The following is a 26448-nucleotide window of genomic DNA, read 5'->3' on the forward strand; positions in this document are numbered from 1 at the left end:
GCCGCCACTGCTGGTCTCAGCTGTCTTCTCTTCTTGTCTTGATCCCGCAGCTCTCCGCGACACGTCCTCTTCCTGCTCTCTCCGCCGACGAACTGAACATGGCGGCGCGCGCGCCGACTTAAATAGTCGGCGCCGCGCTAACGTCATCACGTAGCGTTGGCGCAACGCCACGTGACGACATGGCGGGTCCGGATTGGCCCGCCGCCATTCTTCCTTTTGAAATGGCCGGGAGGTGAGCCCTGATTGGCTCACCGTCCCGGCTGAACCGAGGGAACCGCCGCCCGAGGGACGACGACAGCCCCGGACAGGTAAGTCCTCCACATTTCCCCCCGTTTTAATGTCGGCAGTCCCTGCCGACAAAACCCTGGTCCACACGAAATTCGGGTCAGTATACCGTTCTCCAGGCTGGCCCAAGTTCGGTCGCTGCGATCTTCTAGGTTGAAGCGGCGGTGTCGGAAGGTCCATGTTCACTGGAGTAGAATCCGGAGTAACAACGTCCTCGGTGGTCGTTGGTGCCCACCAATCCACCCCCGTCGGGGCGGGTATGAGATCTGGCTCACTTCTCTCCGGGACGTCGGAAGGCAAATCCAGAAAACCACAGGGACGTAACATATTCCGATGCAGCACCCGCGGTCTTCCAGTCCCTTCCGCAGGACCCACCTCATACAAAGGAAGGTCAGGAGCCATGCGCCGTTGTACTACATGTGGCAACACTTCCCACCGATCGCTGAGTTTATTTCCGGGCCTCTTAACTCTTACCAGTACTCGCTGACCCACTACGAAGGGAGAAGCCGTGCTGTTGGTTGGTCCGTGATGGACTTTGGACCGTAGCTGCCCCCTAACCACGTCCCCGGCAATCTTCAGCTTCCTCCTCTGCTCGGTCACCCAGCTGCTGGGAGTCCAACTGTCCGCTTCTTCGGGGACAGACAACTCCAAATCACGCCACTCCCTTCCAGGCCGCCCAAACAAAAGAAAGTATGGGGTATAACCGGTGGTACTATGTACCCGGTTATTGTATACCCACACCAAGTCCTGCACGAACTCCGGCCAGCGGTTCTTTTGCCCAGCCTCCAGAGCCCTGAGCATTTGCAGCAAGGTCCGATTGAACCTTTCACAGGCGCCATTACCTTGAGGGTGATAAGGAGTGGTCCGGGACTTCTGTACCCCATAAGTGTCACACAGACCTTCCATGAGGCGTCCCTGAAAACAGGCTCCCTGATCCGAGTGAATCCGCTCCGGGCACCCATATCTCCAAATGAAGTGCTCCACAATGGCGCGCGTAGCTGCCTCCGCAGTCTGGTTTCGTGTGGGCACGACGACGGTGAACTTAGTAAAGTGGTCTGTCATGACCAACGCGTAGCTATGACCACTACTTGACTCCCCAACCAGGACGTAATCAATCATAAGCAGCTCCAAGGGTCGCCCCGTCTGGATGGTTTGCACGGGCGCATGCTGCTCCCCAGCCTTACTTACCCCACATCGTGGACAGGCTCGGCAGACCTCTTCCGCCAACGCCTTGGCGCCAGGTACGCAGTACTGCCTGCGTAGACATTGATGGGTCTTGGCCGCCCCGAGATGAGCGCCTTGTTCATGAGCTTCCAGTACCAAGTCCCGCGCCATGGACTCAGGCACCACCACCTGCCATACAGGACGGAGCTCTTGCTCCAGGTAGGCTCGCCGAACTAGCACCCCTTCCCTCACTGTCAGTTGATCCCATCTGTTCAATAGCCTTCGTCCGGCTATAGACAGTCGACGCCGTTCTTCACTAGAGGGCCAATGTCCCTGTTGCTTCCATCGGCGGACACACCGCAATGGAGCATCCTGAGCCTGCCATTCGGCCCAATCTACGTTCGTCTTGGGCACACTCAGAGCACAGACAGGAGATGTCAACTGGGTCAGATCCGGGATCTCTTCCCCTTCTCTGTCCTCCTCACTAGGCCCCTCCGGCCCTTGCAGGGAAAAACGGGACAACGCATCCGCATTTCCATTAGCCTTTCCGGGTCGATACTGGATCTTATATCCGAACTTGGCCAACCGAGCCATCCAGCGCTGTTCCGGCGCCCCTAACTTGGCCGTGCCCAAGTAAGCCAAGGGATTGTGGTCGGTCACTATGTCGAACTCAGCGCCGGTCAAGTATTCCGTGAACTTCTCGGTTACTGCCCAAACCACTGCTAGCAACTCCAGCTTAAAGGAACTGTAATTATCGGGGTTTCTATCCGAATCCCGCAGACTCCGGCTTCCATAGGCAATGACCCGTTCTATGCCGTCTTGGACTTGTGCTAGCACGGCCTCCAGGCCCTTGAGACTTCCATCGGTATACAGAACTAAGGGCTTTTCGAAGTCAGCATACGCCAACACCGGAGCCGTCGTCAGGTCTTCTTTGAGCTCCGCGAAAGCCTTTTCCTGAGCGTCTCCCCAGGCTATGGCTTGATTCTTAGCCGTAGTGGCAACTCCCCTCAACAATTCGTTCAGCGGGCCAGCCACCTTCGCGAAGTCTTTGATGAATCTCCGATAGTAGCCCACTAACCTCAGAAATGCTCTCAGTTCCGTCACCGTTCGAGGGATCTTCCAGTCCAACACCGCAGAAACCTTATCCGGAGTGGGGCTCACCCCATCCCGGGACACAATATGTCCCAGGTATTCCAACCGAGATTTCAGAAGATGACACTTTCGCGGCTTCAACTTCAGGCCGAATTTCTCCAAGCGCTGTAGGACGACGTCGAGTCGATCCAGATGTTCCTTGACCGTGGGAGTGAATATGATGATATCATCCAAATAGATCAGAAGAACGTCGAAGTTCAGGTTTCCCAGACATCTCTCCATTAACCGTTGGAAGGTGGCGGGAGCATTAGTGAGACCAAAAGGCATCCTACAGAACTCAAACAGACCCATTGGCGTGATGAAGGCCGTCTTCTGCCGGTCCTCTGCAGCCACTGGTACTTGCCAGTATCCGCTGGCAAGATCCAGAGTGGAGAAATATCTCGCCTTCCCTAGCGCAGCTAGCGATTCCTCAATCCTGGGCAATGGATACGCGTCGCGGACAGTACAGCTATTCAACCGCCGATAGTCCACACAGAACCTGATGGCGCCATCTTTCTTCCGTACTAAGACGATAGGAGCTGCCCACGGGCTCTTACTTTCGGTAATCACGTGGCTATCCAACATCTGCCTAATCATCAGCTTGACCTCTTGGTACAACTTGGGCCGGATCGGCCGATATCTCTCCCTAATGGGCAGACTGTCTCCGGTACGGATATTATGTTCCAGTTCCTCCGTGTACCCAAAATCCTCCTCACTTCGGGAGAAAACTTTCTGTCTGGCCCACAATATCTGCTGTAGCCGGGTAACATCCCGGGGCTCGATCCCTTCCAAGGAAACATCCATTTGTTCCAAAATGGTGTTGCCGTTCCATTCACGGGACAGGCTATCGTCACATTCCACCTGGACCGCCAAGCCCCCTTGTTGTTCTGACGCGGGTTTGAGAAGTATCTGCCGGTCATCTCCAATCTGTTCTGCTTCCACGGCGATAACTCGAGCGACAGTCGTACCAGGACCCATCGTCTGAGTATGGTCCTGCACATTACATAACCGCACGGGTACCCTTCCTCGATGTACCCTGGCCAACGCACGGGCAACAAGCGGTCCTTCCGCTGTTCGTTCCGAACTGACCGGTTCCACCAGCACCACTCTTCCCTCTAATCTCCGGTTTGTCCTCACCTCCAAATATTGCAGCACCTCCTGACCAGGGGGTACTTCCACCGTCTGTCGATAGTTGGTCCGTAGGTAGCCAAGGAGCTCCAGTCCCAACTCAGTCGGTTCTTCATCACACCGTCGTACCATCCTCTGGAAAACCCGCTGCACGGGCCGGGGTACGTCCAACTCTCTCCAGTATCGAGGCCCTTTGGCGTGGAATAAGGCCTGATCCAAATTCTGTAGGGCGTTCATCCCCAGGATCACCGGGCCATGACGAAGCTCCTCTCCACCAACCACCAGAATGCCCTTCTTTCCCAAGGTCTGTCCGCATACTTCAATTTCCAACCAGACTACTCCCACGACAGGGATGGGCAAATTGTTGGCGGCGGTCAGCTTAATCCACGTTTGGGCCCGGCTCTTCTGCAGGTGAGCGTAGTTTTCCAGGAAACACCGCTCCGACATAGTGGTCACCTGAGACCCCGTGTCTAGCAGGCACTGCTGTGGTTTACCCCCTAACGTGGCTACTACTGTAGGGCACTCCCCCACCAAATCAGCCGAGTTGGTGAAGTTGGGGTTTGCCCCCATCTCCCCTGCGGGTGGCCCCTTCACCGCGAGGGACTCTAGTTTAACGGTGCCTGGTTTGGAGGTTCGGGACAGTTACGGGCATAATGTCCCACGCGTTGGCATCTCCAGCAGCGAACGGCCGGTCTTGGGCCTTGCTGTGACCTGGGGGCGCTTCTTAGTTCCTCTATAGGTCCCCCTTCACCTCGGCGATCCCTCGGCCGACGGACTTCCTGCCGCAATTGGGCGACTCCCTCCTTCATGGCTAAGAGAGCTTCCTTTAGATCTTTCACACAACTCTCCAACGGGTGGGCCTCTGCTTCGGACAGACTACTGGTGAGAAGGACCTGCTGTGGCGCTACCGCATAAGGCCCGTAGTGATCATCTCTATCCCGGGACACAGCCTCTGCTTGTATTTCCTGGAACGCCAGGCCAGGTTTATCCCGCACCTTGTCCAGTAGAATGTGCCGGAGCGGCACGTTCCAGAGCCCCATGGCAAATTGGTCTCGCAGTAGCACATCTGAGTCTCCCATGGCGGCCGACCCCCGTGGGTCTCTCTTCCAGAGTTCTCTCGCCAATTCTAGGAGAGCGTTGCCAAACTGGGTCAGACTCTCGTCCTCCCTTTGCACACGCCCGAAGAACCTCTTCCTCAGCACTGCCACAGAGGAGGTGTCACCGTACAATTCTTCCAAGATTTTGAAGATGGCGTCCAAGGTGTCCCTATTTGGTTTGGGTCGAAGAAGAACCGTCTTCCTGGCATCCCCTTCCAGGGCGTTCAGAGCCAGCTCCACCTTCATGGCACCGGTGATATGATACAACCGGGCAGTGCCATGTAGCCGTTCCTGCCAGTCAGCGAAAGCAAGATTCTTTCCATCGAACTTCGGCAAGTGGGACAACGCGGCACCCACAGCCATCACATTAGGCTGGCTGCGCTCGGCGCGAGGCGTGGTTTGTTGTGAATCCGTCATCACAAACGCGGATCCTGCCGACTACGCCAAAATGTAAGGTCCCTATCGGAGATGTGCCTCACAGGGCGACTAACTCCTAATACCTCCGAATTTACCACGATCCGCGTGGATGACTGGATCCTACCTCGGTCCCTGATTGGGGTTTCTCCGGACGCCCGCAGGTAACACCTAGGAGGGAAAACACAGTTAAACCGAGCCTACCAAGTAAGGGCTGTCCGAGACTACGGCAAAGAACAAGGACACGGTCAGTCCAAGCTCACTTGCCGCCTCCTCACTTTGTTCTTGCCAAGACGCGGGGGGACTACAGGCACTGAAGACCAAGACTAGTCCGAGGACTAATCCCGCCTCAAGTACCTCACACACCTGCGGTGAGGGCCTAACCGAAAGGAGGAATCGAGCGTGATACTCACCGGGACACTCCCACTTCCGATCCGGTCCCTCTGCGCCTTCCCGACTCCTGCGGACGACAAGAACACACAGCCTCCCTCTACGCTCTCAGTGAGACTAAAATGGCACCCACAAAACTGGACTGACTACAACAGCGACCCGACCCTAACAACGTTCTAATGGTCGGCAACGCAACTAAGTCAAACCACTATGACTAACTAGGTGTGGTGCACTAACGGAACTGCTCACTTACACACTACGGGGAACACCAGCCGGTGTTCACGGACTAAACCGGAGGGCGGTTCCTAACCCCCTCACCCAGGTCATACCAAGAAGCTGCCTTCTTGCTATGGGGTCACCCACAGACCCTAAGGACCGGTTCTTTAAGCCCGGCTGAGGCTCAGTGGAACAGCACACTAACCCGCGGGCCGACTGCCGCACGGAACAGCCGATCGAACTGAACCGCCCGACTGCCTGTACTCGGGTATCTCACACGTGTCCCTACGTCCGGAACCACAGGTCCACCTGCACGGAACCGGCCTTGAGGACCCTTGATCAGAACCACGGCCGCCCCTGGAACTGCCTCAAGGTGTGCTGCACTGCCACCAACTCACTCAGCCACCCCCTCTGGGTACCAGTGTGACCCCGGGGACCTAAGGGACAGGAAAACTACGTGTGTTCTCCCCTAACTATGTGTATGCTGGTAACTACACTTGTCCCCACAGCACGGGTTAGCACAGGAAACCACAGGAACAAGAGCCTACCTTTAATGGGGGCCTGACGTCTTGCCCCTGGACACAATTACATAGCACACCCAAAATACTGTAATTCAGCAATACCCGCCTCACAGACAGAATACAATATACAGTACTTTGTAAGCTACTTACCAGAGCACACCGCTGTTAGCCAACCAGCAGGTTGCTACAGCACCACAGGAGCCTCCGCTCTACTGTACCTCCTAACTACGTGTGCTCACCTCACACAGGACCGCGCCTACACTCACGAGGCTCCCACGCCTCTACCTCATCACCACCAGGGCCTTCTGCCCTTCACACCAGGGGACTCTGCCCAGATACACAGAGCCTTATACTCTGATTAATGGGCCTCAGCCCCCTCTCTACCTCAGGGCTCTGAGCCCACTAACTAGGGCCTTGTGCCCTGCTACTTAGGGGTCCTAGCCCCCTGCCTACCGAGGCCTGTGGCCTCCCTAGCTATCTACTAGGGCCTTGTGCCCTTTATAGCCTATGGACTACCAGCGCCTCACCAGGCCCTGTGGCCTTCCTATGGCCTCTAAGCCACTAACTACCTAAGGGCCTTGTGCCCTTGTACACCTGGGGCTCTACGCCCCCTGTCTTAACTAACAGGGGCTTGTCCCCTTTACAAAAATTATGGCCTACTGGCCCACTAAATAGTAAGGGACCTAGTGCCCAGGTCCCTGGGCCTTGTGCCCCTAATTTACCGTGCCAACGGGCCTTGTGCCCGACTGTGCCCACGGGCCTAGTGCCCGACTTTATTTAGTGTGCTGCGGGCGTGGGCCCGGGAGAGGAGTTGCCTGGCAAGGGCCTTACCTGGTGCTGTCTTCGGGGAGCTTCTCCTGGACTCCTTCCCCGTCTGCCGCTGCTTCCACGCTCTGTCGCCGGCTTCTTGTCTTGATCACGCTGGTCTTCAGGCAGCAGAGGCGCTCTTAGCCCTAACAAGGGCTCTGTGCCGCCACTGCTGGTCTCCGCTGTCTTCTCTTCTTGTCTTGATCCCGCAGCTCTCCGCGACACGTCCTCTTCCTGCTCTCTCCGCCGACGAACTGAACATGGCGGTGCGCGCGTCGGCGCCACGCTAACGTCATCACGTAGCGTCGGCGCGACGCCACGTGACGACATGGCGGGTCCGGATTGGCCCGCCGCCATTCTTCCTTTTGAAATGGCCGGGAGGTGAGCCCTGATTGGCTCACCGTCCCGGCTGAACCGAGGGAACCGCCACCCGAGGGACGACGACGGCCCCGGACAGGTAAGTCCTCCACACATACAACTTATAACTTGGCAAAAGGTAATAGTTTATTTTTAGTTAAGTGAAACCAGAATTGGCGGTGAGAGCAGAGAAGACAGCAGGCAAAACGCAAAGCCAAACAATGGAAGGTCATACCATTGCCCACTGCTCCCAGGAGTAAACTCCTTTACTATAGACTGGTGTTAAATTTGGGCTGATGAGGCGGTTGCGCCCCTCCTGGACTCGACATTGGCGACCACTGAAAGCCAGCCAAGGGGTCCTTGGCAGGAGATGTTGCAACAGGCAAAATTAAGGAGCCTAAAAGGGACTGAACGCGATGAAGAGGCCTCAAAGGGGCTGAAAGTGTCTCCCCAATTAAATCTGTTAGCTTCTTTACCTTATCCATAGGTAACCTGCAGCACCCGGGATCTGTGTCAATCTTATTGCCCAAATAAGACAAGCGGATTGTGGGACCATCCGTCTTATCATTAGCAATTGGGATACCCATATACTTGACCAAAGTTTGAGCTGATGATAATGTGTCACTACATGCCGAAGATAGTGCTGGGCCTATGAACAAGAAGTCATCTAGGTAGTGTCCTATCCCTTGGTGGCCTGTTCCAGCATGGATACACCAGTGCAGGAAGGAGCTGAACATCTCAAAAAATGTGCATGAGATCGAACACCCCATGGGAAGGCAACTATCTATGAAGAAACCGTCTGGCAGCCTAAAACCCATTAAATGGAATGACTCGGGGTGGAGAGACAGCAGTCGAAACGCAGATTCATTATTCAGCTTCGCCAGCTATGTCCCCTTTCCAAAATGCCTGACTAAAGCAAGGGCCTCATCAAAAGGCTGATAAACTACCGAGGTATTGCTGACCTCGATGGCATCATTGACAGAGCGCCCCTGTGGATGGGAAAGATGCTGAATTAGACAGAATTTTCCTTCGATCTTATTAGGAACTACAACTACAGGGGAAATTACCAAATTGGCTAATGGAGTCGATTTAAAAGGACCAACCATGCATCCCAATCGGACTTTCTTCTGAACCTTTTCAAACAATATGTCCGGAAGCAAATAAGCTGAATTAAAGGTTTTTGATGCTTCCCTTAAACGCTAACCATGTTCCTAGCTAGCAAGACTGCACCTTGACTATCTTTGGACTGAGCAACTAGCTCACATACACGGATGGCACGATCGAAAACGAGGGAAAAGCTACGCTAAAGAGAAGGGCTTTGAATTAATTAGTTGACTGGCAATACACCAATGATTTGCTTGAGTATCTCATTATCAATGGGTCTTCTTTTATCCTGAACTGTGGGACGGCTCTTTGCCCAGCCTTTAAGGGCTTTGGATATGAGGAATGATTTTGTGGGTTCAAACCTATTGTGTAACTGTGATATAAAAGAAATTCCTGCTAGTGTCATGGCCATGGAGGTTTTAGAAACACCATCATTTATCTGAACCACATGAAATCGCATATGTCACCTTGTTGTTGTTGGGGGGACATCACCCTGTCGCCTACCCAATTTACCCATTGGCATCATGCTGAACGGTACGTCCTCTTGGTGGTGTTGTCCAAGGAAAATTCTGTTGTCTTGCGCCGGTTCGACCATCTGCCAAACATAAGAAGGGCAAGGGGTACCGGTTAGTTGCGCATGAGGGGCTAGCTCACTAAAGCAATGCCAGTTGAACAGCGAAAGGGAGTCAGCTATTACGTTCTCTGCACCGGGGAAATGACGTGCACGAAATGTGATTGTGAGTGACAGTGCAAGATTAGTTTCTGCAGTAAATTGACTGCTGGTAACGAGTCAGCAGTTTGGCTGTTAATTGCTTGCACCACCCAGAGGTTGTCTCACCAAAATTCTACGTTTCCACCTCTTAACTTATGGGCCCGCAGCTCCAGAGAATCTAGTATGGAGAATAGTTCTAAAACTAGCAAATTCGATACAAGCACATTGTTTTCCCAAGATGCAGGCCACTCGGCGGCCCACCAATTTCCCTGAAATAAAGCGATGGCACCAGAGGCATCCGTGTACAGCTTAGGGTTGAACTGGAAACAACAGGGGCAGGCCATATACGAATTCTATTAAAACTTTGCAGAAATTCCGACCAAATTCGCAAATCTTTTTTTTAACTCTCTCGCGTGTTGGATCCTAGCGTTTGGCTTAACCAAGCCGGCCGTCGCCAGCTAAAGCTTCCTACAGAATATTCTACCCATCGGGATGATACGACAGGCAAAATTAAAGGAGCCTAAAAGGGACTGAGCACGACGAAGCGGCCTCAAAGGGGCTGAAAGTGGGCTGTGGGACCTTCTGTCTTATCATGAGCAATTGGGAGATCCACATACGTAAACAAAGCTTCAGCTGATGATAATGTGTCACTACATGCTGAAGATAGTGACGGGCCTATGAACAAGAAGTCATGTAGGTAGTGTCCTATCCCTTGGTGGCCTGTTCCGGCCTGGATACACCAGTGCAGGAAGGAGCTGAACATCTCAAAAAATGTGCATGAGATTGAACACCCCATGGGAAGGCACCTATCTATGAAGAAACCGTCTTGCAGCCTAAAACCCATTAGATGGAATGACTCGGGTGGAGAGGCAGCAGTCGAAACGCAGATTCAATATCCAGCTTCGCCAGCTGTGTCTCCTTTTCAAAATGCCTGACTATAGCAAGGGCCTCATCAAAAGGCTGATAAACTACCGAGCTATTGCTGACCTCGATGGCGTCATTGACAGAGCGCCCCTGTGGATTTTCCTTCGATCTTTTTAGGAAATACACCTACTGGGGAAATTACCAAATTGGCTAATGGAGGCGATTTAAAAGGACCAATCATGCGTCCCAATCCAACTTCCTTCTAAACCTTTCTAACAATATGTCCAGCAGCAAATAAGCTTTTTTTGATGCTACCGTTCTTACCTCCCTACATGTGGGAATTTGAAAATCCATCTTAAAAGCTTTGTTTTAGGAAGTGAGACTGGGAGGCATTGGGGAATAAATTCAGCCATCTGTTCAAAGCTGGAATGTTAATGGGTGACGGGGCCTTGCCCAGAGGTTCCGGGGTTATTGTGACCCCTGCCTATGTTCCCTGAGCCCCTGGGGCAATCTTTCGCTGGGTGAGTCCCATGGCAGGTCGAGCATGTGTGCTGATACTTGCATGAGTCTCCCCGAGAGCATATGGTGGAGTTAAAGGCAAAACAGCAGTTCCTGGAGACCCAGGGAGGGCCGTGCCTCACCGCCGATGGAAACCTGGTGTCCGCTGTTGCTTGGGCGTCTGATACGCTAGGTCTCATAAAGCGCCATCCATGTCTCTACATCTTTAAATGCAAAGGGGATCATTCACTGATCCGAAACCTTCTCGCGGAAACTCTCATCGTATCTACGCCATATTATCAGACCGTCGCAGATGGTCATTTTTGTGATAAGGTGAAGGTAGTGCCATACGTTTATGTTGGCCTGTGTTCTGGTCTCTAAGTAGCATCCCGCAAACATACAAAAACCTATTAACCAGTTAGGGAAACAACGAAACGCCTCTAAGCCTATACCTCCTTTGGAGCATGCTGCTATGGATTCCTTTCTCGTCGTTTCTGTGAGAGAGAACATATCCACATTATAACCTTTACAAATCTTATTCCTTACGCTAGGGCGAATTGAAGTGAGAAGAACCGTGTTTTCACATTTAACTAGGGGTCCGCCTTATATTACCGGACTAACAGTTCTCGGATCTGCGCTTCTATATGAACTCTTCGCTCCTTTAAAGTGCTGGTTTAAAATTCTGATAAGCTTGCACGATCCCTGCTCTGAACCTGAAGAGCCCTCACTCGTTGTAGATCTAGGTAGACTGAGTGTTTGCGTTGACTGCATGGTGTGAATTTCATGCTCACCCACTTGCCCCGCTTGCCTTTCCATGTTTGCTTCTTGCGCTGCCAAAGCTGCTGCCACTGCGGACTCCTGATTACTCTCGTCTGACTGTTCCTGACTGGGCTCAGGTCTGACATCTGTATGCTGTTTTGATGACAGCCTGAGAAACTGAAACAAAGGAAACATTCAGCATATCTCGAGAAACAGTTAGAGAGGTAACTCCTCTATCCAGACCTGGTGATAGTGACAATGTCTGTAAAGCAGATTGTATCTGGTGCGGGGAAGAAATGGGCACCGTGAAAGCCAGGGCTGGAAAGATTCTTGAATCGGATATAGAGGGTAGGGGTAGGTTTAGCTGAGGGTCGGGTAAGACTGGAACCATCTTGCTGTGAACAGCCTTGAAGGGGATTCGTACAAATGGTGAGAACTGGGGGTTGGGAAGGGGTAACCCAACTGGATGCATCGCCGAGTGAGTCTCCCATGTCGTGACGCAGGTAGGTTCGGTGCCTGCTGGCCGTATCTGAGGACCTGGGTGGGTTCTGAAAGATGGGTGGGGGGAAAAGGCCAGGATTGGGAGGATCCGGAGGGGTGGATGATGTTTGTGGGTTTTGAGCTGGTGTGCAATACGGCCAGTTGTGTCCAATGGTAGGGGCCTGCCGGGGCATTCGTGGGGAAACCGGGCCACGTTCTCCGTGTGCGTTTATGGGGGGGCGTGACCAAGGGTAAAAGGAGGCCCTCTAGATTGTGACTCAAGTGAGAACAGAAACGGGTTGTCATGAGGGGGCTGCAGCTTGGGGCCTTCCATATCTAACGGCCCATGGGGATGGTGGAGGGTCAAAAGAGAGAGACATAAGTGGTGGAGGGCAGGTGGTAGGCAACCAAGGGCCCGTCATTTTGTTAGGATATCAAAGGAAATTAGGGACGATTTGGCTATGTGGCACTTGCTTTTGGAAAGTTTCAATGGAGTTTGTTTGTGGACCTTGCCTGCTGCCAATAATGTGGAGCTTCAATTGTTTACGGATGCTACAGGTTCTTCCGGGTTTGGTGCTTTCCTTGACGGGGAGTGGTGTGTGGCATCCTGGCCTCTTTCTTGGCGGCAGCAGGGTCTCACAAGGAATCTCTTGTTGCTGGAATTGTTCCCTATTATTGTGGCTATGGAAAGTTTTGTTTGCTAGCCCGATACTAATGATGTTGGTGTTTCATGCTCTGATTTTGTCTGGCAGATTATAAGGCCGGTATAAAGGAGCTCGCTAAACATTCGGTAGCACCGGGCACCTTGAAGAAATATCTGGAGGCTTGGTAGTCCTGGGAAGGGTTTTGTGAATCAAGGGAGGCTCGAGGTAAGACTGAGCAGCAGCGCATTCCTGTCTTTTGTGTGGCATTGTTTTCAGGCGGGTAAATCTAAGCCCTGTATGGTGTTGACTCTGTCAGGTATTTCATTTTTTCTTCAGCTTAAAGGTAAACGCGATGTTACTAAGCATGTTTTGGTTCGTAAAGCTTTAAGAGGTGGGACTAGAATCTCCTCTGCGGTGGAAGACAAGTGTAGACCTATTGACAAGGGATTGTTAGTAGGTTTGATGAATGTGGTTTTGTTAGTTGCTGACAATGAGTTTGAGGCTGCATTGTTTCGGGTGGCTTTTGCAATGGCTTTTTTCAGTTCTTTTAGAATAGGTGAGTTGTTCCTTCCTCTAGATTGGCAATTGGTTCGGGGTTGCTTCACAAGAATGTTGTGGTAAAGAATGACAGCATAGCTTCTAAGATCCATAGATCAAAGACTGATCTGTTGGGTAGGGGGCGGAGGATTAGCTTGCATCGTAGTCAGGATATTGTATTTGCCCGGTTGAGTTAACAAGATTGTATAGAGATATGGCCCCTGCCCCTGGTGGTAATTGGCTTAGGCATCGTGATGGGTACCCCCTTACAAAGTTCCAGTTTTCCTCTGTCTTTAAGAATTGTGTTGCTAAGTTCGATTTGAATAAAGCAGATTATGGGACTCATTCTTTTAGAATAGGAGTTGCTACAGTAGCGACAGGGGAGCAGAATAGCATGGCCTTGGCTAGGTGATCAAAGTGTTTTAGACAGTATGTTAGGCCATCCTTTGCGCTCTAGGCTTAATTGATGCGAATTGGTAAGGCTGACCCATGACATGCGTTGCTTGTCTTGTTAAAAGGAGGCGCGGAGGGATTTTTCCATTTCTTTTCCTCGGGGGCCTGATTGGCTGGTGGCACCCTGGGGTTTCCGGTTTTACCTCCGCATGGGTCACCCTGCATTGCGAGCGACTGTAGTAGTGTTTTTCCTTAAGTATTATGTATTATTAATAAATTTCTGACCTTTTATATAAACAAGTCTCTGTGTCTTTATTTTATGTTGATAAGTTAACTCTTGCAGAGGTAACCATGGTAAAGGTAAAAAAAAATCAACCAATAAGCGGTTTAGAATAACAGAGGGCTGGAATTAGCCGGAAGTGATATAAACGCTGAGGGTGCATGTAGGTCAAAAAAATGAGGTAGGTATAGCAAGAGTTAACTTAGCTGGGTGTAGTGGGAAGTAAGTCAGCCAATCAGAAGGGATGTAGGGGGAAGGCTTATATGCAGGAAGGCTTATAACATAAGGGAAGAGCAGTTAACTTCCTCTTGCCCTCTGGAGAGTTTACCCTCCCGCCCAGTCCCTATTTTTAGTCTCAGGGTGTGTATTTGTTTGTCTTGTATGTCGAGTGATTTTCATAATTAAAGGTTAGTAGTGGCAGTAAGCAACCCAATCAGTGGCCAATTTGGATACATTTGAGGCGTGGTAGGCACTCTCCCCTAAAGGGATTGGGCAATTAGTCAGAATAACCCTTCAGATCATAGAGCGCCGCTTAGGCGGGAGGGCCTCAGCTACTGTGCGAAATTGGGAAGATTGGCATTTAAAGCCTAGACTTGTCCAAATAATTTTGGACAGAGATTACAATTTACAGGTGTGGCCTGAGGGCTGATTGGTCTGCTTATAATTGCCACCTCTTTCAGCATAGTTATCTTTCAATAAATTTTTGACCTTTCATTTTGCCAAAACAAGTCTCTGTGTCTTTATTTTATGTTGGTAAGTTAACTATTGCAGAGGTAACTATGGTAAAGGTAAAGAACCCGATAAGCGGATTATGGAAAATATATATTCACCAATAGAAATAATCTAGGAGGGTATAAAATCACTGATAGAGCTTTATTACCAATATGACAACTAGATAAAAATATAGACGAACAAAATACATTCCTTAAAAATCAATCCCGGACATCAGTACACACGGATCCTTACCATATATAGATGGTAAAACAGCATATAATAAAATACATGAATTCCCGCTAGATGGTGACTCTGGGGTGCCGGCTTACTGTATCTGAGAATATCTATGCGGTAATTAATCTCCGAACCTGATGTCAACGTTTCAATTGTCACAATCTTTTTCAAGGAATGGAAAGAAAGCATTCCTCTGGGTATTTAAACCTCTCTTAACCAATCCTCTACTTCAATCAGCGGGATTCAGGTGTAATCGGAATTAGAATAAATCAAATAAACGTTCTTAAAACATACAGAAATAACATAAAACAACCTGCATCTAACCTTCTAATAGTATGTATACCCGCTTTCAAACAAAACTGTGCATTTCAATTGCTAAATAAATGGTATACGTGTTCTTTCACCAGCTCCAATGTTCATCAAATGTGTGTGAATAGCAAGATCAGTGCTGTCCTACATTTCAAACACTGATCTTCTATCAAACTGTTTCACACCACTTATGTATATCCAAATGAATATTACTACAGTACAAACGCTAATAATGAAAAAGATATAAACCAATTATGTCTTAACCCCTCACTTTGTTATTAATGGCTGTACAGCAGCTATATGTAGATTTTATTTGGTCACAATTAGTTGTGGTGTGTTATAGCTTGATATTACAGTAGATAGAAGATGTGTCTGAAATGTAAGAAAGCGCTGATACTCACACGTATCCGATTAATATTGGAGTAGATGAAAGTGCAGGACACCATTTATTTATTAATTGAAAGGGATCATATGCAATGTATAATTACTACAGATATAGGATCGTTTTTTTAAATGATAAACAGTGCAGATATAATTGGTTTATATCTTTTATTTCATTATAAGCGGCTGTACTGCAGTAATATTCATCAGGCCCGAATAGGACGTGGGGGGTGGAGGTGGGTGCCGAACGCAGCCCCCCCTCGTACCGGGTGCCGGCAGGGGGAGGTGTCAGTGTGGTGCTGGGTGGCTGGTCGCTCCTCCGGAACCAGACACCTTTTCTCTCTACTGTGGCCGCGGATCAATATATCTGCCCCTTCTTCCCTCCTCCAATCCCTGTAATGTTAGATGTCACATGGGACGTGCACCATGTGACAGGTGCCATCCCATGTGAGTAGAAAGAGGAATCTCCAGCAGCTCCTATAAACAGGTAAGTGTGAGAGAGGATGGGGGCCTGCTAGTGTGTGTGTGAAGGGGGGAGACCCTGCTATACTGTGTGTGTGAGAGAAGGGGAGGGGGCTGCTATACTGTGTGTGTGTGTGTGTGTGTGTGTGTGTGTGTGTGTGTGTGTGTGAGAGAGAGAGAGAGAGAAGGGTGGGGGGGGCTGCATTACTGTGTGTGTGTGTGTGTGTGTGTGTGTGTGTGTGTGTGTGTGTGTGTGTGTGTGAGAGAGGGGGACTTTGCAATACTGTATGTGTGTGAGAGAAGGGGGCCTGCTATACTGAGTGTGTGATTGAACGTGGGGGGCCTGCTATGCTGTGTGAGGGAATGGGGAGAGTTCTTAATATAATATGGGATATAATGGAAGGGAGGGGTGCTGTCTTAATAGTGCAATGATGGGAGGTAGGCTATTAATTTAATGGTGGAGTTTAGGTGGGGGCTAATGGGTGCTATTTTATTTGTGGGGTGAAGGTGATGCAAATTAATTTATTGGTGGGTTATTTAATTTAATAGTTGGGCCTATTAAATTAGGATGGAGTGACGGGACCTAATTTAATGCTGGGGCGGTATTGGGCTATTAATTGAATGTGGGGCTGAGTTTGGGGAGGAGGGCTCTTTATTATATGTGAATAAGTATTATTTAATGTTGGGGATAGTTCTGGGAAATGGTAATTATAAACGTAAATTATATTAATTTTTGCTGGGGTTAATTGGAGGGAAATGGGTCTATTTATTAAATGTGTATGCTATTAATTTAATGTCAGGGCAGGTTGGAGTGAAATAGATCTATTTATTAAAAGTGAGTACTATTATTTTAATGTTGAGGGTGTAATGAGGGTGTTGATGTCCCAGTATCTGAAGCTTAAAGAGTTCTGTAGAGAGAAGAGAGGGAGAGGGGCTCACCTTCTGGGGGTCTGTAGTGTCACACATTGATACTATATAAGGCTGGGTACACACTACTGAAAAATTCCCCCGATGCAATATAGTTAACGATTTTACCAACATCTAAAAAGAATAAAAAGCCCCAATCAGCAGCCGATTCATGTGTACACACTATACACGTTTTACAAGATTTACCTTCAGATCTGTGCTCTTTATATGTCATAAACAGCGGCTGAAAAGATCGTGACTCTGCACACTCAATAGAGATCTATGGACACTGCCGGTCCTGAGTGCATACACACTGCAGGATTGGAACAACGTCGTCCCATCGTTGGACGAGATTTTTAGTTCTGTTTAAAAATCAAATGAAACAATACTATGTGCTTTGGAACGATAATCGTTCATCGTTGGAGCGTACACACTAATGTGATATTGGCCCGAACGGTCGTTTATCATGTGATTGGCTCAATAATCGGCTGAAAACACTGTAGTGTGTACCCAGCCTACGTACTGTTCTCTTGCTAGACAATTTCTTTAACTATATAATTGTCTTCGGGATAGCAGCTCCCTACAAATAGCCTCCATATGCAGGAGCAAGGGGGCAAATTCCCCTAACACCTCAATCATTCAACACTCATAAGAGAGGAGAAGACTGATGAAAGAGGACAGCATGCAGGAGTTAACACAGAGCTAAATCCATCACACATTTCTGACACTGTCTGTACCTTCCGCCCTGTCACCAGGTTGTACATCCTTCCCCTCCTTGTGACCGAAATGCTGGCATCAAGCAGTACTGTGCTCAGTCTGCGGGCTGTCTAAGAAGATAGATTGCTGGGAGGAGAACACACCCTCCTCGCTTGCTTGAATTTACACAAGCAGAGCTGGATGATCCATTAGGCAGCGTTGGGTCTCACCTAGGGCCCAGTGGACACTAAGGGGCTCTGATTAATCTGAACCATTTCTCTGTAGGGATTTTTTTTTATATAAAAGGAGGAATTCGGCCAAACCAGTATCTTGTCTAGGGCCCTATGGGCTCTTAATATGTCAGGTATCATTGTGGTGCGCCCCCCTTCTTACATTTTGCAGTGGAATGTTTCATTTATATGTACGATGAGCAGGGCTTACATTGCAATGAGTGAATGGACAGAAATATCACCAGGGAGGGAGGAGGAAAGTTACAAGAAATAGCAGATTGGTTTCTGAGCTACATATTGGTGTGTATGCAGATGAAAATCCTAAAAAATGGAATAGGCCAGAAGTAACATGGTAAAAATATGTACTATAGCATGTATAATAGTTTATTTTACAGGATTTGAATGATCCATACCTCCCAACTGTCCCCATTTTGAGGAACATCCTGATTCGCAGGCTGCAAACGAGATAAAGAGATGGGGCTTAATGCAAAACAGGGTGGAGTTTACACAAATGTTATCATTTGTAGGCAGAGTTTGGTGGAACGTGGGCAGTGCTTATTATGTCCCGATTTTTCATGATTCTAAATGTTGGGAGGTATGATGTACTTAATTTAATTCTTTTAATTCCAACACTTTCTCCTAATAGAATGCATAGACTTTATAGGCATTTTGCTGTGTAGGATAAATCTGCTTTATGCTGTCTACTAAGGAAGTGGTTTATTATCAATGTGAAAGCCTATTTAGGTGCTTACCCTTCTACTGTGCCATAAGAAAATAGTTGTTATGGTTTGAGGCCAAGAATGCCATGCACGCGAGGTGACATTTTGGGGTCTCTGGATTAAATTCTGTCCAGGATTCTACTCTGGTGCTGCTTCCTCTCTGAGCAGTAAGTGAGGGGCAGAGCGGTGGGCAGTGGTGGAAGAGGAGACAACTGGAGACTCTGTGCGGTGACTCAGGGCAGGGAGCAAGGGTATCCCTACCTAGAAACCTTTTTAAAGGGATGCAATTAAAAAATTTATATTCTGCCCCAAAAGTTTTTATTTACAGGGTAGCAAGCAAGTTCTTCAGCTGTACATCATGTCCTAACAATACTCTTTGATGGGAAAACTTATTTACTTATATGAATGTTTCCTTGTTACCATAACAGGGCTCCCCCGCGCCCACCCTCTACATTGGCGCACAACACACAGTAAGCAGTGGTGTGAGATCAGTCTGGCGGTGAATCAGAATGACAGAGTTTCACTTCGGGTCACTGCAAGACTGTCCCTGTACTACTGCGCAGCTTAGTCTATTGAGAGAGACTAAGGGGCTATTTATCAATAAAGCCCTAATTACAAGCATAAGGCTGCTTATTATTGCTATTTATTGCAGCCATAGCAAATCACCACAATTTAAGAAATAACATATGACCAACAGGGCTCCCGTAGAAAGACTAATATTGGATGGTGACTGAGTAATAAGGCTGCATCCAGCCAGCCAAATAGCATTGGGCACTGTTAGAGCATAAGACCTTGGGGATCCTTGATAAGGTCAGTTCCTACTGAAGATTCAGTGCTGCCAGGAGGGATGCGCACACAGTCATTGCGCTGTGTGTGATGCATACGTCCTCCTGCAGTCAGTGTATGACGAGCATAGTGACAGAGGGAGCATTAGGAAGTAGAGGTGCTGGGGAGTGACTTATACTGGAACTCTTTAACTAAAATGCTTATTTGCTTCGAATTCAGATTCCTGAGACGCTTCAGTTCCCAGGATTCGTAGGAATAGATTTCTATAAACCATCTCACTGTGCTCTTTGAAGAGCCCAATCAGCTACCATTAGACAGTCCTTTATGCAGAGTAACAGGCTCCAGCACTTATAGTCTTGGTTGCAGAGAGCATTTTCTGGGAGGCAGAATATTTTCTTGTGGAGGTGAGGCCAGCGGGCATTCACTACAATGTGTGGTAAGGAGATACTTCAGCCAGTCTGCACAATCTGCCATAGACCCCACTGCCCACTGTCTAACCCCAGGATACGAGCTGCTTTAAAATATTCTGCTGTCTATCTGATGTGATGACTTATTCACTGACTTGAGCCAGACAACAGGAGATATGAAAACAGAAGTACAAGTGGAAGAAGCGGCGCTGGTGACTAACGCAGCTACTACATATGTAACAAGGAACTTTCATATTTACTTCAATACTAAAACCACCCCTAAGGATGGGCCACTGCTCATGGTCCAGTGTTGTCTGCTTGCCCCAGAGGGGAGGTCCAATAGCGGCAAGAATAGTTATGTATAAATTATCAGATTATTAGATTTATCAAAGCAGATAATGACATTTCCTGATCACTCATTGTAAGTGAGTTTCATGTAGAACTGATTTGAATAAGAGCAAATTTGAACTGTTTGCTCATTGTTGTTGAAGGTTTTTAAAATTTATTTACATTTACTACATCCCCTCCCTTCCCAATAATGGTATCTGGTGGGCCCCTCTTATTGGTCACCCATCATTTTCACTAAGTAGCAGGGTCCCGGTGTCACATATAGCTGCCACCTTTACTGATCACCTCCAGCTACTTGTCTCCCTGCAGCAGGAAAAATATAACCCAATATCATTAACTGGAAGCCTCAGACCCTCTATGTCATATCTCCCCTGCTATGGAGAGGGGAGGGAGCACCACCAAAGAAGTATTATTGGGAAAGGAGGAGATTTATTATTCTAATTTCAAAATTTTTGTAATGCCAATAATGTTGTATTGTGTGATGGGGAGCAGTGTTTTATTTGGAAATCATTATTTTCGTTATATTTTACTAATGTCAATTATAGGGATAAAAACTATAGGCCTGGCCATTGTGTCTTTGTAAGATAGAAAACCATGAAACGTTTTTCTTCTATTTACTGCCATCTTCTGATAGTTATGGTCCGAATTAGCTGCATATTTAGATGTCTATATATAAATTTAAGAGTGTCAGATAAATTATATTTATTAAATGACAGTATGTGAAAGGAGTTGAGTGAAAGTAAATCAGAAGAAAATTAATCCTTGGATACAGAGGAGTATATGGACAGATGTGTGATAAATAGCCTGTGGACTTTGCCTCTTTATGGAATGTTGAGCTGAGTAGGGTCATGATGTGACATCATAATGGTAACTGCTGATATCACTGCTTGAAGACTCCACCCTCTGTCACACACAGCCAGGACACTGACCCAGCACCAGCATACATCACCAGCTCTCCTGCACATACTGACTACATCCTCTGCACCTCGCCATCCTCTGACCTTGTAACGCCCCCTGCGGGGAAAAGACAGGGACAGACGCACACAAAAGAATTTACCTTGTAAACGATGGTCACCTCCAGTCCGCTTCCACTTTCCCAGCTGCGATCCTATCCCAGCAGATCCGCAGCCGCAGTCACCTCCAATCACGTCCCTCTGAGATAGAGACAGAGATTACGGCCGTGCCTACCAGGTAAGGGCTGTCCGAGACTACGGCAAAGCACAAGGACACGGTCAGTCCAAACTCCTTGCCGCCTCCTCAGTTTGTTCTTGCCAAGACGCGGGGGACTACAGGCACTGAAGGCCAAGACTAATCCGAGGACTAATCCCGCCTCAAGTGCCTCACACACCTGCCGGTGAGGGCCTAACCGAAAGGAGGAATCGAGCGTGATACTCACCGGGACACTCCCACTTCCGATCCGGTTCTCCTGCACCTTCCCGACTCCTGCGGATGACAAGACACACAGCCTCCCTCTACGCTCTCCGTGAACTAAGATGGCACCCACAAACTGGACTAACTACAAACGGCGACCCGACCCTAACAACGTTCTAATGGTCGGCAACGCAACTACGTCAAACACTAGGACTAACTAAATGTGGTGCACTAACGGAGCTACTAGTTACACGCTACGGGGAACACCAGCCGGTGTTCACAGCCTAAACCGGAGGGCGGTTCCTAACCCCCTCACCCAGGTCTTACCAAGAAGCTGCCTTCTTGCTATGGAGTCACACACAGGCCCTAAGTACGGGTTCTTTAAGCCCGGCTGAGGCTCAGTAAAACAGCACACTAACCCGCGGGCCGACTGCCGCACGGAACAGCCGATCGAACTGAACCGCCCGACTGCCTGTACTCGGGTATCTCACACGTGTCCCTTCGTCCGGAACCACAGGTCCACCTGCACGGAACCGGCCTTGAGGACCCTTGATCAGAACCACGGCCGCCCCTGGAACTGCCTCAAGGTGTGCTGTACTGCCACCAACTCACTCAGCCACCCCCCTCTGGGTACCAGTGTGACCCCGGGGACCTAAGGGACAGGGAAACTACATGTGTTCTCCCCTGACTATGTGTATGCTGTTACTTACACTTGTCCCCACACAGCACGGGTTAGCACAGGAAAACCACAGGAAACAAGAGCCTACCTTTAATGGGGGCCTGACGTCTTGCCCCTGGACACAGTTAGAAAGCACACCAAAATACTGTAATGTAAACTACACTCGCCACACAGACAGAATAAATAGATACAGTCTACAGTACTTTGCCGCTACTTACCCGAACACACCGCTGCTAGCCAACCAGCAGGTTGCTACAGCACCACGGGAGCCTACGCTCGTCCGTACCTCCTAACCACGTGTGCTCACCTCACACAGGACCGCGCCTACTCTCACGAGGCTCCCACGCCTCTACCTCACACCACCAGGGCCTTAGGCCCTACACACCATGGGTCTCTGCCCAGCTACACACAGAGCCTTCTGCTCTGACTAATGGGCCTCAGCCCCCTCTCTAACCCAGGGCTCTGAGCCCACTCGCTAGGGCCTTATGCCCTACTACCTAGGGGGTCCTAGCCCCTGCCTGAGGCCTGTGGCCTTCCTTACTAACTGAGGGCCTTGTGCCCTTAATAGGAGATGGGCTACCAGCCCCTAACTAGGCCCTATGGCCTTCCTATGGCCTCTAGGCCACTCACTACCTAAGGGCCTTGTGCCCTTGTACCTCCTGGGGCTCAGAGTCCCCCTCTCTAACTAACAGGGGCTTGTCCCCTTTATATACATATACTAATGGCCTACTGGCCCACTAACACGTTGGGGCCTAGTGCCCAGGTCCCTGGGCCTTGTGCCCCTAATTTACAGTGCGCCACGGGCCTTGTGCCCGACTGTGCCCACGGGCCTAGTGCCCGAATTCAACGTTGAGTATACTTACCTGCTCTGCGCAGGATACTCAACTTGACACGCCGTCTTCTGTTTTCTTCTGCGGGTCTTCCAGACCCTCCAGCCGGCGGCGCCTCTTCTCCGCTTCGGCGCTGGGTCTCCACTTGCAGCTGGGGCGGGGGCGCTCTCAGCCCTGACAAGGGCTCCCCGCCGACGATCTCCGCTCCGGTGCCTTGATAGAAGTCTTCTGGCGGCAGGGTAGCTCACGGCCCTTACAAGGGCCCCCTGCCGCCGCTGCCGCTGGTCTTCTGGCTCGACGTCGTGGAGAGACGTCCTCTCTCTTCCCCGCCGACGGACTTCTGGCAAAATGGCGCCACCCGGCGACTTATATAGTCGCCGGCGTGACGTCATCCGCCGGCGCGAGCGCTGATTGGCTCGCGTCGGCGCCAATCTTTTGAATGGCCGGGCGCGAGCCGCGATTGGCTCGCGCATCCGGCCGCTGATTGGCCAGCGGGGAAAGATGAGCCCTGATTGGCTCATCCTTCCCCCGCGCACAGGACCTGCAAAAAAGAAGTTATACTCACCGCCGCTGGATCGATGGACGGGTGAGTACTTCTCCTCTTCTTTCTTGTAGCTGGGCACCATCGGGGACCTCTTCAGCCCCTCCAGGGGCACAGCGCTGCCGGATATCTTCGCCCTCTTCACGGGCACCGGCTCCAGCGTCTTCTGTCCCTCCACATTTCCGCCGCCTTTTTCCATTGTGGTCCCCACAATCAACGTCTTCTCCTCTACGTCCACCTCCAAGGGTCGCTTACCGGCATCCCTGACTTGCGTCCACCGGGTCCTTCGCGGTAAAGCCCTCTCGCGCAGGATCCACACCATCCTGGCAACTTCCTCGCCCGAAGTCGGTATCCAGGGAGTCTCTTCCTCAGCACCTGCCGGAACCTCCCATCCGTCCGATACCTCCTCGGTTGTGCGGGAAGCTTCTTCAGAAGGTGATAACATCCACCACTCTCCAGCTGCGCTCTCTAAAGTACAGTCTTCGTCAGGCAGTACTTCTTCAGCAGCTCTCTCTTCCGGGGTACTGATGGCTTCCATCCTCTCAGGTACCACCGGGCAGACATCTTCACATGTCTCCGGACACAGCGTTGCCCCGTGGAGGGTCTGCTCAGTTCTCCCTTCGTCTTCAGGGACCAACTCTTCCACAGCCACGGACAAGTCGTCTGACGTATCCGACGTCTCCAATACCCCAGCTCCAGCATCCGGCTGACACGGGTATTCCTGTCGCGAATCTTGCTTGGACGGGACGATCACCTGCGATCCAACAGTCAGCAGGCTCTGCCGATCCTTCCCTCCAGATTCCGACTTCTCTTGAGACCATGGATGGACGGCTTCCTCGTCCTTCCACTCGAAGACTTCTACGTCTTCCCATTCATCGGAGACTTCTTCGTCCTCCCATTCATCAAAGAGCTCCTCGGCAACTGGGCACTGGTATGCGAAGTGTCCAGGCAACCCACACTTCCAGCACAGCATTTCTTCCACCGGTTGCCGTTTAGTACCTTTGCTCTTCTTCTTCCTTGTCTCACAACGTTCCAGGATTTGCTTCGTGAACGCTGCCACTTCGTCACGAGAGATGACACAGCTGTATCCCTCGTACAGCGGAATGATCCCCCGATGAGCCATCGTTGATCCTGCCGACTACGCCAAAATGTAACGCCCCCTGCGGGGAAAAGACAGGGACAGACGCACACAAAAGAATTTACCTTGTAAACGATGGTCACCTCCAGTCCGCTTCCACTTTCCCAGCTGCGATCCTATCCCAGCAGATCCGCAGCCGCAGTCACCTCCAATCACGTCCCTCTGAGATAGAGACAGAGATTACGGCCGTGCCTACCAGGTAAGGGCTGTCCGAGACTACGGCAAAGCACAAGGACACGGTCAGTCCAAACTCCTTGCCGCCTCCTCAGTTTGTTCTTGCCAAGACGCGGGGGACTACAGGCACTGAAGGCCAAGACTAATCCGAGGACTAATCCCGCCTCAAGTGCCTCACACACCTGCCGGTGAGGGCCTAACCGAAAGGAGGAATCGAGCGTGATACTCACCGGGACACTCCCACTTCCGATCCGGTTCTCCTGCACCTTCCCGACTCCTGCGGATGACAAGACACACAGCCTCCCTCTACGCTCTCCGTGAACTAAGATGGCACCCACAAACTGGACTAACTACAAACGGCGACCCGACCCTAACAACGTTCTAATGGTCGGCAACGCAACTACGTCAAACACTAGGACTAACTAAATGTGGTGCACTAACGGAGCTACTAGTTACACGCTACGGGGAACACCAGCCGGTGTTCACAGCCTAAACCGGAGGGCGGTTCCTAACCCCCTCACCCAGGTCTTACCAAGAAGCTGCCTTCTTGCTATGGAGTCACACACAGGCCCTAAGTACGGGTTCTTTAAGCCCGGCTGAGGCTCAGTAAAACAGCACACTAACCCGCGGGCCGACTGCCGCACGGAACAGCCGATCGAACTGAACCGCCCGACTGCCTGTACTCGGGTATCTCACACGTGTCCCTTCGTCCGGAACCACAGGTCCACCTGCACGGAACCGGCCTTGAGGACCCTTGATCAGAACCACGGCCGCCCCTGGAACTGCCTCAAGGTGTGCTGTACTGCCACCAACTCACTCAGCCACCCCCCTCTGGGTACCAGTGTGACCCCGGGGACCTAAGGGACAGGGAAACTACATGTGTTCTCCCCTGACTATGTGTATGCTGTTACTTACACTTGTCCCCACACAGCACGGGTTAGCACAGGAAAACCACAGGAAACAAGAGCCTACCTTTAATGGGGGCCTGACGTCTTGCCCCTGGACACAGTTAGAAAGCACACCAAAATACTGTAATGTAAACTACACTCGCCACACAGACAGAATAAATAGATACAGTCTACAGTACTTTGCCGCTACTTACCCGAACACACCGCTGCTAGCCAACCAGCAGGTTGCTACAGCACCACGGGAGCCTACGCTCGTCCGTACCTCCTAACCACGTGTGCTCACCTCACACAGGACCGCGCCTACTCTCACGAGGCTCCCACGCCTCTACCTCACACCACCAGGGCCTTAGGCCCTACACACCATGGGTCTCTGCCCAGCTACACACAGAGCCTTCTGCTCTGACTAATGGGCCTCAGCCCCCTCTCTAACCCAGGGCTCTGAGCCCACTCGCTAGGGCCTTATGCCCTACTACCTAGGGGGTCCTAGCCCCTGCCTGAGGCCTGTGGCCTTCCTTACTAACTGAGGGCCTTGTGCCCTTAATAGGAGATGGGCTACCAGCCCCTAACTAGGCCCTATGGCCTTCCTATGGCCTCTAGGCCACTCACTACCTAAGGGCCTTGTGCCCTTGTACCTCCTGGGGCTCAGAGTCCCCCTCTCTAACTAACAGGGGCTTGTCCCCTTTATATACATATACTAATGGCCTACTGGCCCACTAACACGTTGGGGCCTAGTGCCCAGGTCCCTGGGCCTTGTGCCCCTAATTTACAGTGCGCCACGGGCCTTGTGCCCGACTGTGCCCACGGGCCTAGTGCCCGAATTCAACGTTGAGTATA

At 50.5% G+C, this 26448-nt stretch overlaps 1 protein-coding gene across 1 annotated transcript in view; it reads left to right on the plus strand.

Moving 5' to 3' along the window:
* The window catches only part of LOC142098078 (protein kinase C delta type-like), a 33440-nt gene extending 19639 nt beyond the window's left edge, over positions 1-13801 (plus strand). The window contains exon 10 of the mRNA XM_075180550.1: positions 12680-13801. The gene's annotated coding sequence lies outside the window, so the exon portion shown is untranslated. The remainder of the gene's footprint in view (positions 1-12679) is intronic.
* Positions 13802-26448: the final 12647 nt, after the last annotated feature.

This window comes from Mixophyes fleayi, chromosome 7, assembly GCF_038048845.1.
Source record: "Mixophyes fleayi isolate aMixFle1 chromosome 7, aMixFle1.hap1, whole genome shotgun sequence".
Classification (NCBI taxonomy): Eukaryota; Metazoa; Chordata; class Amphibia; order Anura; family Limnodynastidae; genus Mixophyes; species Mixophyes fleayi.